Source organism: Lissotriton vulgaris, chromosome 4_1 (genome assembly GCF_964263255.1).
Source record: "Lissotriton vulgaris chromosome 4_1, aLisVul1.2, whole genome shotgun sequence".
Lineage (NCBI taxonomy): Eukaryota > Metazoa > Chordata > Amphibia > Caudata > Salamandridae > Lissotriton > Lissotriton vulgaris.
Window position 1 is genome coordinate 28,697,730 of NC_141691.1, and position 17,165 is coordinate 28,714,894.

Sequence of the window (17,165 nt, forward strand, 5' to 3'; positions counted from 1 at the left end):
CACCCTTATGGCGGGTGGTCCCTTTTTAGCGTGAGGATGGTGGGTGGACTTTGTCTGCCCGCCATCCGATGTCCTAAGTAAGTAAGAGTTGTTGTGAGTGTTTGAAGAGTGAAGAAGACAGCCGTTAATTGGCATAGGGGCAGGAGTATTGAGTAACCAATGGCCTCATCTATCTGTGATTTCAATTCCGCTTTAAAAAAATTATGGAGAAGACTAAAAGTCAGATCAGATCACCTGGTGTTCAACTAAAAAGTGCAGACAGGTGGAAGGAAGAAGGACGGGCGAGATTTAATAAATGTTATGTACTGTGCTTTATAATGCTACCATGACACTATGTGTATATTTTTACCTTGTCTTACTGTTTTTTAAAGAGTATATTTTACAATTGTCTTGCTTCTTTTTGAAATACAACTACTCCTTCCAATGTTGATCTGAAGGAGTTGGACACCAAGGCACGGCCCCGGAAACTGGAGGCAATACAGCTAGAATGCCGGCAGATATTGGTCTTGGCAGAGGAGGAGAAGGAGACTGCTGCAGCACTTGAAGCCTCCTCCAGTGCCCCGGTCCCCAGCCACCACCCTCCAATGGTATGGCACCAACGTCTGGCGGCCGCCCGCCACCGCAACACCATCTCTGGTGCCCCCCATCACTGCTGCTCCTGTTGCCGCACTCTCAAGCGCTGTGTCGCCCGTTAAGAGGAACAAATGCGTGTCGTCCTCCAATCCCACCACTTCTCTAAGAGTCCCTGTCTTATGCCCCTTTTGTGATTCTTGTTTGGGTGGGTGGAAATTGGGCGTTGAGGATTTTTTGGACATTTGGACTTCAGTTTCTTAATGACATTGGTCGGGGTTAGGGAGGGGGTGGGTCAGCTTTTGTGGGTTTCCGTTTTACATTGTTTATTTTTGTAAAATAATCAATATTTATACTATACATGCACTGTTTGTAGGTGGGGTTACTGTGTTTGATTTAAATAATTGGCTGACTGGGTAAGACACAAACAGATAGATGCGAACCCCTCACTGATTGAGTTGTTCTACCAGTACTTTGTCTCTCTCTTCTAGTCTATGCATTCTTTATCCGGACGCAAAGAGGTGTGTGAATTTATTGAAAACATGTCAATTATTAATTATGCCTCCCCCAAACTTCTCTTACCTTTGCTTGATGTTTAACTTAGGCACAGCGATGGCTGCATGGTGAAGATGGTTTCCTTTTTGTACCTTGCCATGATTGGGATGGGGGTGGTAGTTAAGTAGAAGTAGTAGACACTGGCAGGGTAGCATCATTTGCAAAAAAATAAAATGAGAGAGTCAGTTACCTTTGAGAGACTGTTCGAGGAGTAGTAGAATGAAGTACAGTACAGAACTTACCGAGCAACAATAATATGCTAAAATATTTTACAACAAAACATAATGGTGGTGGGGATAGCCTACTAGACAGAGTTACAAACTATAGTTGTGCCGAGTCACTTGACTAGGCCTGCAGCATTACAGTTAGTGCTGTGTATGAGGAATGACAACAAATCAAATCTATGCCACCAATTAATGCTGAGGTAAATGTTGCTTTCTTAAATAAAAATCACCTCTAAAATATACTGCTCATGGATGGGCAAGCAGAAGAAGATCCTCGCTCTGCCTTGAAATTGAAGTACTGTTGCTTTCACTACATCCGCCCCAGCAAGCGTGCGATAAATTATTTGTGTATATTTAATTTAGTCACACCTCAATAAGTCACACAGCCCGAGGGAAGAGGGTTAGGGTGTGTTGAATGGATGGGTAGGGGGTTTGGGGAAAGTTTTGACAGTGAAAAACAGAACGAATTGACAAACAAAGGATAATCTTTGAAGAATACCATAACCATATCTATCAATATGTAAAGGGAGAAAAAGGAAATGCATGCATGATGATGATTGATAAGGAGACCCGGATTACATGCACTTCTTGTTCTGTTGTTCCAGGCTTAATACTTTTACAGCTAGCTAAAAGAATGTTTAATTATTGGTAGGTATGAATCATAAACAGAGCAAACCTAATGATAATCACAACAAGAAAAACACACTGTTGTAAAGATTGTAGACAAAAAAATGAATCAAATTATTTAAAAGGAGGTGAAAGTTGATGCTGTTACTGTGTTATCCTGGTCAATAATGTGGACAGGATTTGCATCTCGGCATTCCGACCTCTTGGTCCTCTCGTCTTGGGTGTCACCACTCGCCACAGCCTGCCTGGAAAAAAATGTAGTTTTATTTGTAAGGTAAGTGTGCCTCGTAATGTTTTCCCAAGTATAGGGCAAGGCCTGGCCTGTAATTGTGAATGGAAACACAAAGGGGATACTGAGAAACAAAGTTGAAACACACAAGTTATGGTGTAGTGCAACACAAGAACACTTTAAGAGGCATGTATGCATCATTTCTACTCCAGTCTGTATCCAGCATTGACCTTCAACAACAACAGGCACGTTGCTTAGCACATCCTCCGTTTAGAGTATATTTTTTTTAAAGAGGTGAACAATGGCAAAGCCCATATCCATTCTAAACATAGCATTTTACAATTTAAGTTATTTAATTAAAAGCACCACAGTCATCACTCCACTTCTACACAGACATTTGAGTCTGCTGTGGTTGTTGTTGACATGTTTACCTTTAGGCTTTTATGACATGCATTAAACGTCCTCCTGGCTTGTTTATTCCATCAATCATCTATGATACTGGTACTGACTGACTGTGAAGATCAGCCTGCAGTAGAAGTAAAATGCGGTTTGTACACAACAAGAGTAGAACTAATATTGGCTTGAGTCACTCTTTAGTGTGTACAGTAAGACTACTAGTACACTTTGACTTCACTTCGTGCACAACAACCAAACAACAAAAACACAAACACCAATCAGGTGTCCAATGCATGCCATTCTTTTTTTCATTACCTGTTCCTTCTCATCTTAGGTTAACGGGCCGTCTTTTTCTCCATCATCATCATGGATTGTGCTGTTGTCATACTCAGTACGCAGATTGAGGCCCCTTCCTGTATTCAATCAAAAGCAATGTATCAAGCTGTAGTAGAAGTACCAATTTCTTATTTGCAAGAAGGGGAAAATTCACCTTGAGTTACCTTTAGTGTGTACTGTAGAAAGATGATTAGTGCACAATGACATAACTTCATGCACAACAAACAACAACAAAATCACTCAGTCTGCGACTTTGCGTCCAATGCGTGGTATCAATCAGTATCTGTTCTATCTCATTTTCATGGGCAGTCTCTCTCGGCTCTGAAAGGAGGATAGCTATAGTAGTCATCATGTTCCACTTCTTTTGGCGGGACTTTGAAAGTTTTAATTTGTTCTTCTATTTTCCATCATACAATTATCATGAGGGCAATAGATTTAGGTGGGAGATTCAGTATGATGGAGCAGAGGAGCTGGATTTGGAGGACTGTGCTGTCAAATGCAGACACCTGAAAGTTGTATATTGAAATAAGAAGAGCAGAAGATGCTGGTAATGGCATGGAGTTGTTGTGATTCACAAGTTTGTAACCAGAACAACAGACACAAAAAACAAAGGAAAAAAAGGGAGAAAGACTTTAGGTGCAAGCCTAATTGTCAGGGAAGTATAGCTCGTCCTCAAATTCTGAGGGTTCAGCCTGTAGTGGGTAATCATGTGACACACTTCTTCCACTGTCCTCCTCATCTTCGTCCCTTGCTTCATGTACTGTGTAATTCGGTGGTATGAAGTGCTGATTCATTTTGATAATTTTTAACCTCTCCACGTTTTTTAGCGAGAGACTGGTCCTTCCCACTGTTACAATAGAACCAGCAGCACTGAAAACACTTTTGGAAGAGACACTTGTGACAAGGCAAGCCAGATAGCTTATCGCCAGCCAGCTGAGCAGTGGCCATTCAGACCTTTTCCTATGCCAATACTGCAATGGGTTTTGATCAATGTACACCTTTGTTGGGTCATCCAGATAGGCCTGGACCATCCGCTCAATGTTCAGGGGTGCTGCTGCTAACATTTTGGGCTCTTTTCTCTGTGCATCAGCACTGCGCCTATTAATGCCTAACTGTAAATACCAATCGTCTAACAATTCTACGGGGCCTAATGATCCAGTTATTGTTGCTGTTGTCGATGGTGATGGTGAGTGTTGTGATGTCCCAAACGCACTGCCCTCAGCCTCCAAAGTTGCACTTGATGCTGCATGCCCTTCTTGTGGGCTGATCTTGCAGGCTTTTAATTAACAGCAGTTCATTTTCCAACTTACTCACTACCTCAGCTATCCAAGTTTTGTAGCGGGCAACATTCATCTCTGAAAAAGAAAGAATGTCTTAAGTTCCAATGTTGCCCACATATCCATAATTGTGGCAGAAATGTAATGTTCTTGTGACAAAAGTTTCTTTTCTATCCTTGTATTTTCAGCTAAGCGATGGGCTAAGCTCTCCACCAAGTCGCAGGCTTCCTTTTTGTCCTGTAAACCTTTGTACGAGTCAGACACCTTCTTCAGCTGATGCTCTGGCATTTGCAATAATGGGATAGCTTTGCCCTTTGTACAGTCGTCCTTGCTGACTTCAAGTGTGAAGACCTAAAAAGGACAAAGCATCTGTGAGGCATTTAACTAGGCCCCATTCCTCCATCTGAAGGGTCATGCCTTTCAGAGTAGCATCCAGTCTTTGCATGACATATTCATTGAGTGGCCTGTACTGCTCAAACAGACGATCAAGCATGTAATACGTTGAGTTCCAATGTGTTGCCACCTCCTGGATGAGTGCTTTGACTAGCATCCTATATTCACGTTGAATGATCCTCAGCTGCTTCTGAGCTTTAAAAGAATGGCTGAAATGAGTGCATATTCTTCGGCAGATGGACAGTAGGTTGCTGACTATGGGTTCTTTTTTCACAAAGTCTTGAACTATAATTTTTATGCAGTGCACTAAAAACAGAACCCTGAAATAGGGACCAAGCTCCATGGCCTTAAGTACATTCCTGTCATTATATGTGGCAACTTAACCAATACTAAGCCCCCTTGGGTGCAGCCATTCAAAAACCTTACTGCACAACTCTTGCAAAATGTTTCCAGCAGTATGAGATTTCTCCAAGGCGAACATGGATACAGTTGCATGTTTCTGAGTAGCTTTAAAAATCTCAGCTGTCTTAACAGCACCTCGTTCAGAAAGCTTATCTCTAACCCCCACAAAAGAGAACCAGATTGCAGTGATGCACATGTAATCTGCGACTTGGCAACTAGTCCACATGTCTGTTGTCAGGTGGATAGTGTGAACAGCACTCTGCTGCAAAGCTTGTCCAAACAATTCCAGCACATCATGATGTAGTGCCGGAACAGCCATTATTGCGAAATAGGACCGGCTGGGAACCTTCCATTTAGGGCTGATGGCTGACACAAATTCAAGGAAACCCACCCCTTACACAAATGAAAAAGGGAGAAGGTCCAGTGCTAAGATTTTAGAAAGCTTTGAATTGTACAACTGTGCTGTTGGGCGGTTGCGTTGGAACTACCCCTCCATCCTAAGGATGCTCTCAATCGTAGGCTGGATCACTTTCCTTTGTGGTGTTGTTGTTTTCGTTAACCCACTTAGGCTCAACGACGCAGTTTGTCTCATTGCGGTATTCCGTTGCCTTGGTGTCTCAGCCTGACTCCGAGTATGGCTCTTACTGCGGTACCACTCAGATGTTACTGAGGAGGATGTGGGAGGTACCACTACAGTACTGGTGACTGGGCTCGAAATGCCTCCATCTTCTTCACCTTCCACAGCAATAATATCGTACCCTGATTCTTCATGACTAACTTCAATGGGTTGACCTTTTCTACTTTCTTTTAAGTCTAGTAGGTGATTCTCCCACCCAATAGTGTGGTGTATTCTGAGATGACTTGCTTGGCCTCTGGTACCATAGTGTGTACCAAGCTTACCCCGCCAAACACCTTGGCGATAAATTGAGCATATAGCAATGGTCTCCACCCTTGTGCTAAAAGCAGAAAAGACGTCCCAAAGTGGGGAGGGTGTGCTTGGAATGTAATGAGTCTGTGCAGCTACACTGACTTTTACTACCACTACCTACTGAGATGGTTGACTTGGATGAAGGTCCTTGCTGGGCCTTTGAAAATATGGCAGCTGGAGGTAGTGGTGGTGATCTGTGTTGGTGATATCCGTGCTACATCCCGGTCAGTAGCAGCCTTTCTGGATAGGGTGAGAATGTCGGTGTCCATCCCCTTTGGGGAGGGAGTGATGTGCGTGATGACTGGTTCGTCTTCATCACTATAATCCCCCTCTTCTACATCTACGTCCATAACTCTAAGTTTTTCTGGAACCTTCCTTCTGGCATTGTCTTGTGGTGTGCGTCACTGTCAGAATGAGCTGAAGGATTCAAAGTGGCATAACTATCATCAGAAGCGGGGCTTGAAGAAGAAGATGATATAATAAGCCTCCTTTTCCTTGATGGTGGTCTGGAACATGGATCTTCCGAAACAGGGGTTTGCTCCACTTTATCTGCAGAAAGCTCGATTTCCTGAAACGCCCCATGTCAGTAGCAACAAATACTATTCTTGCGGCAGCTGGTCTGTTCTTCTTGCGGCTGCTGCTGCTGCGGTTCTTGCGGCTGCTGCTGTTCTTGCGGCTGCTGCTGTTCTTGTGGCCTCTGCTGCTGTTCTTGTTGCGGCTGCACACTAATCTGCTGAGTTTCTGCCTGCGTTGATTGTGTACTACTTTGCGATAATGACATTTCAACATTGCTGCTCGTTAGTAGACTGGCTACCTCTGCGACACTCAAGGGCTTGTGACTAGGTTGGTGGGGTTTGCTCCCAGCTTTGTTCCCGGACAATGCTGGTGCAGGCGTACCTTTTTTTTGGTCGACATCGTACCAGAATTTTTTACTTGCTCGCGCTGTAAAAATATACATTCTCACACATGTGATCGCCTTTCCTGAATCCCTGCATTCGCCATCAAGTTTTCCCAATCCGGTCACATTCTCGAGAGAGTTCGCCACCTGCATTAACGTCATTCGTTGTGCGATCATGCACCGCGAGAATATGAGATCTCGAGCACGTCATTCTCCACCGCAAGCGAGAGCGTGAGGACGCGAGCACGTCATTTCAAATGCGACAAGGAGTGAGAGACCCCGAACACATCATATCCAACATGACAGGGAGCGAGAGAACGTGATCACGTCATTTTGGACGCGCCATCGACATCCTGAGGAAGTAATGTGAAGCTCGGATACTCGAACATGTACAATTTTCAATTTGGAGAAGAATATAAGCTCTAGCAGCATGAAAGCTTCTTCCAATGATGATTTGACTGAAAAAAACGCCTCAGATTTACATTTGGCTGTCCTTTTTTGTGCAAGGAGTCCTTTTTTTAAAAAGGTGGGGAGAGGCAGGAAGTGCCACAAAATCTTCAACTTCCTGTTCCTGTCCAGCAGGCTCCACCCAGTGCTTCGTCCATCTCTTGCTCATTCAGCCTTTTATTTTGAGCTGGAAAGATCACTTGTTTTGTCTGCTGCAGCATTGCAATTGGATTTGAGGATTTTTGAATTGGATATTTTACAAGTAGGTGGTTGTTGTGTCTGTTTGATTGGGGGCATTGCAGTTGTTGCAACAACAATTTAATTTTGGTAACTATCATTCTTTTTTTTTAAATGTTGTGGGTAGGAGTAGTCATAGTAGGCCCTTAGCTAGTCATGGCCTCATGGGTGTGTGCATGATGAAGCAACTGTTCCTTTGGTGTTTTTTAAATGTATTTTATTTTCAAGCATCATTTAGGGCCTGGATGGCATTGGATTGAGTTGGCAAATGTGTTTTTTTTGGGTGGGCTTTCTGTTGTTGGTCCTGGCCATGTGGCTGCTGGCTGTTTTGAAGCCTAGGCCTGCAAGCTTGTCTGGCCTTGTCTGCCAACAGGCCTGCTTTCATCCAGTAGGGTCAAGCAGGTAGCCACAGCTTTATTAACCTCATTGATGCTGCCGTTGTACGCTGAATGTTTGGAGCACTACCTGGCTGGTGCTGCGAACGTTCAACGGCTGACACAGCCCCGCCCACTCTGTAGAACGCTCGCACTGCAGCAAAATAACGGCCACAGTAAACGGGTTAGTCAAGTGTTTCTGTGTGGTCTGATGAATTTAGACATCATTTAGGGCATGGATTGAATTGGATTGGGTTGGGAAGTGTGTTTTATTGGGGTGGGCTTTCTGATGTTGTTTGGCCTGGCCATGTGGCTGGTGGCCATTTTGAAGACTAGGCTTGCAAGCTTGCCTGCAAACAGGCCTGCTTTCATCCTGTAGGCTCAGAGCAGGTAGCCACAGCTTTATTATTCAAGTGTTTCTGTGTGCTCTGTTGCATTTAGACATCATTTAAGGCATGGATGGCATAGGATTGAGTTGGGAAGTGTGTTTTTTTGGTTTCGGCTTTCTGATGTTGGACGTCTTATTTAATGCCTTTGTTGTGTGTGTCTGGTGTGTATTCGTGTGCAATGCACCCTGCAGACCTTTTTGGGGCCTGTGAATTTTCGTACTTGCATTTTGTTGCATTAAAAAGCAGAGCAGTGTGCTTTAGTATGCATCCTTTGTCTGGCTTGTATAGGCCTTTTGTCAGCTCTTGTTGTTTTCCAGACCCCCTGCTTGTTGTTTGTGATTTTTTGAGTGTCCAACTGTCCATGTGCTGGTGGCCTTTCTTTGTGTTGGGAGTTAGTAGTTATATTTCTTTCTTTTTATACTGATTTCCTTCATTTTTATGATAAATATTTATATTTATTTAATTTGTAATTTATATTTCATATTCTTAATGTAAAATAATAACAAAACTAAATTCAAAAATAATTATTTTATTAATTAATTTATTTTTTCAATATAATAAAATGAAATTCTATATAATTCCTTTTTCATTGCTTTTTTTGGGATAATCGTACCATACACGTATGGTGATCACACCGTACTTTGTACAGGTAACGTTACAAACACGCTTCGATGTTACGCGTCACATCAGTGCTTCTGCGTGATGTCATGTACGGCGCCTCGTACACGTACGGCGCAAAAGTTTCTAATTGTTCAAAATCATATATGTATGTATTCAATGTATATATTAAGGGAAGACATTATCTGGGATAATCATGAAAATATATTTTTTTTACTTTTAATAAGCGTATATTACTTTGCAATTATGCAAATCGCGGCAGTACGTCATACATACTCACACCATAAGAGCACCGTAGGTGTATGTAAAGCCATGTGACTTTAAAGAAGAGATTTGATTGGTTCATAACACTTCCTATTCCAACTATTGAAATACCCCTCCCATTCCGTCCCATTTTAATCATTCTACTTTGACTTTCTAAGAAGAAGCATCTCTTCTGTGAATCCTGTCAAAATAGAAGGAAAATCACCATGGCTACACCTATGAAGTCGTCGTCCAGCCATTCTCCTGAGGGAGAATACATTCCTGAAGAAACTCAGAAGAAAAAAAAGTAGCACTGATTTGGAAGTTTTTTACTTTCCTTGAAGGGAATAAAAGGTTAATGCTCCACTAATAACCTACAAAATATGCCAGACTACTCTTTCCAGGGGCGATCCATAAAAAAAATACTCATTTGTGACAGCGAGTATGGTGCGACACGTGAAAAAATTGAGCCTCAACAACTTTGCAAGAGCTGCAACACGAAGGCTGCAGGAGAACCCACCGTCTGCTGTACCAAGAACATCGACTGCACCACCACCACCACCTTCGTCAAGCAGTCCACAGCCCCACATTGAACCTGATTTTGGAGAACTAAAAATGATTTGCATTTATTGCAATGAACTATTGTGTTATGGGGAACAGTCAATTGATGTCATAAAACGCAGGAAGCGGGAGCATCGTTGTCCACCACAATATTTTTTTTCTTTCATTCTTTTGCTCCTGTTGGACACTTTTTGGCTTCCAGTTTAAAAAAATACAAAAGTAAAAAAACAGTTATTCTCAGAACTACCTCCACATGTCAAAGAAAGCGCTATATTTCTATGATAGTGTGTAAAACTGTGTTTGAATGAATGTGTAGTACATAAGTGAATGCCCTCTGCTTCCCGCCGCTGCTCCCTGGGGCCCGCCCCAACGTTCCCATTCCCCACCCCGCTCCCACCTCCCAGCTGCTCCTCCCTCCCTCAGCCCCTCATATGGAGGCCGCCCAGTGGTAAAGGGAGCAACCCTTGACCCTGTCCCAGGCAGGTCACCCCCCTAGCCACCCCGTGGTCCTCCCATTGCAGTGCACTGTGTTACGCTCGACCGCTGTTGCTGACTCAGTTCCCGTGGTAACCTTGCCGTGTTGATCGTATTTTTCTTTTTTTCCATTCCTTCCCTTTTCTTCATTTTGTATCTGGTGTTCCCTTCTCCTTGTAATTGTCTCCCCGTCTTTGCCTGCTGTACCCGCGTTTGTGTCCCCCTCACTCCCCCTTTTGCCTTCTGTGCACCCCCTCGCCCTCTGCTTCCCGCCGCTGCTCCCTGCGGCCCCGCCCCCCGCAGTTCCGATTCACCACCCCGCTCCCGCCTCCCAGCAGCTCATCCCTCCCTCAGCCCCTCATATGGAGGCCGCCCGGCGAACGCGCAGCGGACGCGCGCAGCGGGAGCGCCGATTGTGCACCGAAGGTGCGCCAAAGGCAAGCCTGCCTGCACACGTCCGTGCCTGGACTGTGCCCAGCGCCAGAACCCCTGGTCCTCGCCGAAGCCAGCGCACCTGACGATTTTACGATGCCGCAACCCTCCACGCACACAATGCCGAACGGAACCCCGCCTGCTACCGAGCCACCCCGAGACACGCCCACGGACCCTTCACCTGCCAAGCCCGCCTGTTTACCTGCCTCCGGACCTGCACTGCAACCACCAAGCCGAGCACCAGCAGCAACCACCTCAAGTCCATCCTTCTCAACAACCTCTCCGTCCACAGACACGCCGTCAAGCTCTGGAACCTGCTCGACACAACATCACCAAACGTCGGCTTCCTCACTGAAACCTGGATGAACGCCTCCTCAGCGCTCACCATCGCCAGCTCGGATACAAGATCACCCGGAGGGACCGGGTCAACCAGACGGGAGGAGGCATCGCCATCGTACACAAGAACACCATCCGTATCAGGACCAGCTCCAATGACACTTTCACCGCAGCCAAACACCTCCACTTCCAGATACACACCGACCCCAAGACCACCCTCAGAGGCACCCTCATCTACAGACCCCTGGGACCATGCACACAATTCAGCGAAGACATCACAGCCTTTGTCAGCCCGCACGCCCTCCCCTCCATTGACTACATCCTCCTAGGGGACCTCAACTTCCACCTGGAGAACAACAAGGACAACAATGCCACCACCCTGCTGGACAACCTCGCCACCCTCGGACTCAAGCAACTGGTGAACACCCCCACCCACTACGCCGGCCACACACTTGACCCAGTCTTCTCCTCCATCAAGTACATCTCCTTCAGCCATTCCACCGTACTTCATTGGACTGACCACAGCTGCGTCCACTTTAGCTTCAGAAGAACCACGACCCAACACCACCCGCAACAGATTCCTCACAGGAGCTGGAACAAGATCACCGCCGACCAGCTCACCACCTCCCTCAGCCAGAACCCTCCCGCCAGCACAACGGACCCCAACGAAGCAGCCAACAACTTCACACAGTGGATCACCAACTGCGCAGGCGACCTGGCACCCATGAAGACCCCTCCCAGCGGACACGGCAGCAAGAAAGCCTCTTAGTTCACCGATGAACATAAGGACTCCAAGAAGAACTGCCACACCCTCGAGAAAGCCTGGCGCAATGACCATACCACAGACAACATGACTGCCCTGAAGCACGCCACTCGCAAACCCACCAGCTGATCCGGACCACCAAGAAGACAGCATTCAAAGAACAACTGGACAACAATGCCCACAACAGCAAGGAACTCTTCAGCATCGTCAAAGAGCTCTCCAACCCCAGCGCCGGAAACAACAACATTGGAAAGGGGCGACCACTCGGTCCCCCCGAACGTATGGCGGAGTGCCTCGATCCCCCCGGGAAGCCATTTTTTGGCGGGAGGCGCGTCTCGGCTGGTATGCCCGAAGCGGCGTAGCCGGGGCGCGCCTGTTCCCGCCCTAGAGTGGGCTGGCCTAGACACTGACGCAGCCAGCCACGCCCGCGGGACGGGCAGGGGCGGGTTTACGCCCGCCCTGAAGACGGATAAAAGGAGACGCAAGACCGGAAGACGTCCTCTTGTTCTTGTGCTCCGAAGCTGCACCTCCTCGCTACACGTGAGCTCGGGACAGAACAAAGAGCCAATTTTGAGCGTGTTGATCTTTTTCTTTGTCTTCCAGATACTTCGTCGAAGAAGATGCCCAGGAAAGGCGAAAAGAGAATGACGACTGACCAGATGGTTCGGGCACTCTTTAAAGATATGTCCGACATAAAGAAACGGTTGGCGGAGCGAGATGGGGAGGAGGGTTCGGGCCCTTCGCCGGCTGGAGGGAGACCTAAGAGGCCGAGAAAGGTTCCAGCCGGTGGGGACGTCCCGGTTCCCTCTGCCCCTCTCGAGGCGCCGACCCCAGTACCGATAGAGGGGAATCCAATCCCGGGGGTCGTCCCCCCGACACCCAAGGAAGACATGCCCCCCGAGCTGGCAGCACAGCTAGCAGCGTGGTTGGGGGATAGTGGTGATGGCGCCACGGCTGCCGAGGCACAGGCGCTGATAAAAGGGCTTCGTGAGAAGAAAAAGGCAGCTAGAGTGGCGGGGATAGACAAGCCGCAAGCGGCAGAAGCTGCGTCCAGTGCAGGTAAGCGGCCATTGCCGATTGCAAGGGACGAGTCAGCACCCTCTCGTAGAGAGAGATTGGGACAACATGTGCCGTTAGCTATAAAAGAAAAGATCTGGGCGGGAGAGTACGTGAATATTTTTTCCCTGCTTGTTGATCATTATGATGTGGAGCATGTGAAAAGTCAGAAGGACTTGATGCATCCGAGTGTTTGGCGCGCAAAAATGGCCGCCTTTAAGGTTCATGAGAACATTGGCAACTGGGGCAATGCATGGGGTATTTTCACATCGATTTTGGGGGAACGTAGGCCCGAGTTGCTCCCTGAGTTTCCCGTTTACCAATCACGAATTATGGGTTACTCGACAACGTATCAAGGTAACCATTGGTTTTGTTATGACAATCTGTTCAGAAAGGAAAAGGAACAAACAAAACTTTGACTTGGGATTGTTACGATTCGTTAACTTGGGACAAAATGAAAGAATCAGGAATGTTAAGAATGCCATTGGTCGGGAGCAATGTTGTTGATTACTCCCGCCAAAATGTGGGGACGCCCTTTCGGCCAAGTACGAGCACCGACGACCAGTCAAGGCCCGCAGGCAATACAGGGAAAAAGGGTTTCTGTTTTAATTTCAACAAGGGGAAATGTACCAGGCCTCCGGGATCGTGTAAGTTCAAACACGAGTGTAGTACGTGTGGGTCGCCCCATCCTGAGTCAGCGTGCAGAGCCAGAACGGGTGAGAATGGGGGTAAGGGGGGCGCCAAACAGGTCTAAGCTAGGCCGAGGGGCGCCTTTACCAACCCCGATTGATACCTTGGCAATGATTCCCTGGCTCAGCGAATACCCGGATCGTACTTCTGCCGGGGTGCTACGGAACGGTTTCACACATGGTTTCCGCATCCCGGTAGGGGACTTTCAGGGTGTAGGGACGTGCAAAAATCAACTTTCCGTTTTACAACATACATCGGTAGTGCAAGAGAAAATTCAGAAAGAGGTTAGCCGGGGACGGGTCGCCGGCCCGTTTAGTGAACCCCCGGTACCAGGTTTCGTTTGTTCTCCGTTAGGGGTGGTCCCCAAGAAGGACCCGGGTGAGTTCCGTTTGATCCATAATCTGTCTGCTCCACGAGGTCTTTCGGTGAACGACGCAATTGATCCAGAAGTTTGTTCGGTGCGTTACGCATCTTTTGATGAGGCAGTAGCCATCTTGAATCGCCTGGGGCACGGGACGTTGATGGCGAAATCCGATATCGAGTCAGCGTTCCGGTTGCTCCCGGTACACCCAGACGATCAGCGTCTTTTGGGATTCGGGTTCCAGGGGTCATTTTACATGGATAGGTGTATGCCAATGGGTTGCTCTATTTCATGTGCTTACTTTGAGCAATTCAGTACTTTCCTGCAGTGGGTGTTCACTGAGACAGCGGGTTTCCGAAATGTAATGCATTACCTTGACGACTTTCTGTTCCTTGGCCCCGCCGGTAGTCCCGAATGTGCCCAGGCTTTAGACAAATTCTGTGTGTTAATGGGTCATCTCGGAGTGCCGTTGGCACCGGGTAAAACTATGGGTCCCACGACTTGCCTCGAGTTTCTGGGGATCGAGTTGGACTCAAGGGAGGGGTGCTTCCGTTTACCAGCTAGCAAGGTGTCGAAATTCAGGGCAGCCCTCCAAGTATGTTTAACTGCATCCAAGGTTACACTGCATCAGTTGCAACAGTTAGTGGGAAAGTTGAACTTTGCCTTGAGAGTGATACCAATGGCTCGCCCCTTTTCCCGCTCAATTGCCCAAGCGATGGTTGGCCTGAAGGAGGGTCATCATCGCACAAGGTTATCGACTGAGGTCCGCCAGGACATGCGGATTTGGTTAGCATTCTTGGCGGACTTCAATGGCCGAGTTGTCTGGAACAAGCCAGTCATGTCCTCCGAGGAGCTTGGGCTATGGACAGATTCAGCAGGAAGCGTAGGTTTTGGCGCCATCTTCGGCACAAAATGGTCGGCACAGAAGTGGCCCCTATGGTGGCACGAGAAGGGGCTGACAAGTAACATCGCTTTCCTCGAATTATTTCCCATTCTGGTGGCCCTGAGAACCTGGCCAGAAGGGTTCAGAGATCATTCTGTTGTGTTCTGGTCTGACAATATGACCGTGGTAGAATGCATCAATAGTCAGGCAGCCCGTTGTAAATTGATTTTGAGGCTGCTCAAAGAAATTGTCTTACTGTGTATGCAACTGAACGTGGTGTTCAGAGCAAAACATGTCCCTGGGGTGATGAATCAGGCCGCTGATGCACTGTCTCGTTTTCACATGCAGGCTTTCTCGGGCTTCCTTCCTTCAGCGGACCCGGAGCCGGCACCCTTCCCCGAAGCTCTCTGGTCTCTCGGTGCCCCGAACTTCGTCACCTCGTGGGAGAGAGTCTAGCACCCAGGACAAGGAAGGCATATGAAGGGGCGTTCCAGGCCTATTTAGCCTTTTTAGGGGCAGAGAGAGGGGGACTTTGGGGGCAGGAGGAGTTGGTGGTACTTTTCCTGATGTCTTTACGTAGGGCTGGGAAATCGGTGGCTACGGCCCAAAGGCATCGTGCCGCCATTTCCTTTGTTGCCAGGGCCCATGGCATCCTGGACCCAACAGCGTCTTTTACGGTACAGAAAGCGCTGCGTGGGTGGCAACGTCTAGAGGGTCGCAGAGTAGACGTGAGACGACCGATAGGTCTAGACAGGTTGTCCCAGTTGCTGGCCACACTCCCTAGCACATGCTCGTCCCCGTTCGAGACCTGTTTGTTCCGGACTGCATTTATGCTGGCATTTCACGGGGCTATGAGAGTTAGTGAGCTAGTTGCAAGGAACAAACGGGATGTGGCGGGGGGCTTGTGCAGGGAGCAGGTTCAGATCAGGGGTGATGCGATGATTGTCTCCTTTCTCAGGTCCAAGACTGACCAAGATGGGAGGGGGGACTGCACGATCATTCGCAGGATCCCCGAGTCATCCATGTGTCCGGTTCAGTGCTTAGAAGATTACCTAGCACGAAGGGTGGCATCATGGGGGGGGACATTGTTGAGGCATGTAGACGCCACCCCGCTGACGAGGTTTCAGTTTCAGCGGGTGCTTGCAATGGCCATTGCCGCAGCGGGCTTGGACCCGGGTGAATTTGGGACCCATTCCTTTCGTATAGGGGCTGCCACAGAAGCTACAGCCAGGGGTCTTAATGTAGAACAAGTGAAACGTGTGGGGCGTTGGTCCTCCAATTGTTATAAGAGGTATGTGCGATTGCACATGTTGTGAAGCTGTAATCATGTACTCACGCTTCTTGTCTTTTGTTTGTTTTCAGTTGCGCAAGCCTACGCGGCAGGGCGGACTGTGCAGTTGACCCAACACCAGGCCAGCGGTCACACATCACCGGCTGAGAGAAAGGAGGTGTGGGTTGTAGGCCACTCATACGTGAGACGGGCCGCAGACGTATTCAAAGCAGGTGATATGATTCACGTACCTGGGGAATACGGGTACAGAGTGTCCTTCTACGGAAGGGGCGGTCTCTGTATTGACCAGTTTCAAGCATTTTTTGAGGGTTTGTTAGAGCGGATGAGGTCACCGCCGTCCATAGTCATAGTACATTTGGGGGGCAATGATCTAGTCACCACCGGTAGACGACTTCTCCTGGAGGCTATGCTTTCCACGGTAAGTTGGTTAGCAAGGAGAGTTCCGGGGTGTACAATTGCGTGGTCTCATATGATCCCACGAAAAGTGTGGCGGGGGGCTATCTCGATCCCTGCTTTGAATCATTCCGTTAAAAAATTGAATAACAAAGTGAGTCGGTTGTTCCGTTCCAAGACATTGCATTCGATCTCGCATAGTTGTATTAATGATGACAGTATGTATTTGGGGGATGGTGTGCATTTGTCGAGGGTGGGCAACGAGTTACTCATAGGTGACTTCCTAGCTTGGTTAAAATCGTTAAAACATGACCTTTAGGTAGGAGTTTGGTGGGGGGTCCGGATAGCCGGTCAACTATCCGGACCTGTGGCGGTAAGGTCATGATCGGTGAGCACTAATTGGTAGATCCCTATGAGTGGGCGTCACCCAACACGGATGGGAGCGCTCGGGGGAGGTGGCCATTGGCCCCTCAATGGGGAGGCGGTCCCGGCTAAGGGCGGGTCGCCGGAAGTTAAGGAAAGGCGGTCATGGCCCCTTCCTGTGTAGGAGGGGTTACAGCCCCCTCCTGAGGAATTTCCCGGGGCCAGGGTCATCTGCGACGGCAGATGCGGTAAGTTGTGTGGGGTGGGGGGAGGTCCACGATACCTTCTAGATACCACACACAAGTATTCGAACGACCTTTAAATGGCGTCGAGTCTTAAGTGCCCCCGACAAGTCAAGGGAAATTGTTAGTAGTTGCACTTGAGATAAGCCTCTGTGCTGTCGCCCTTCCCAAGTGGGA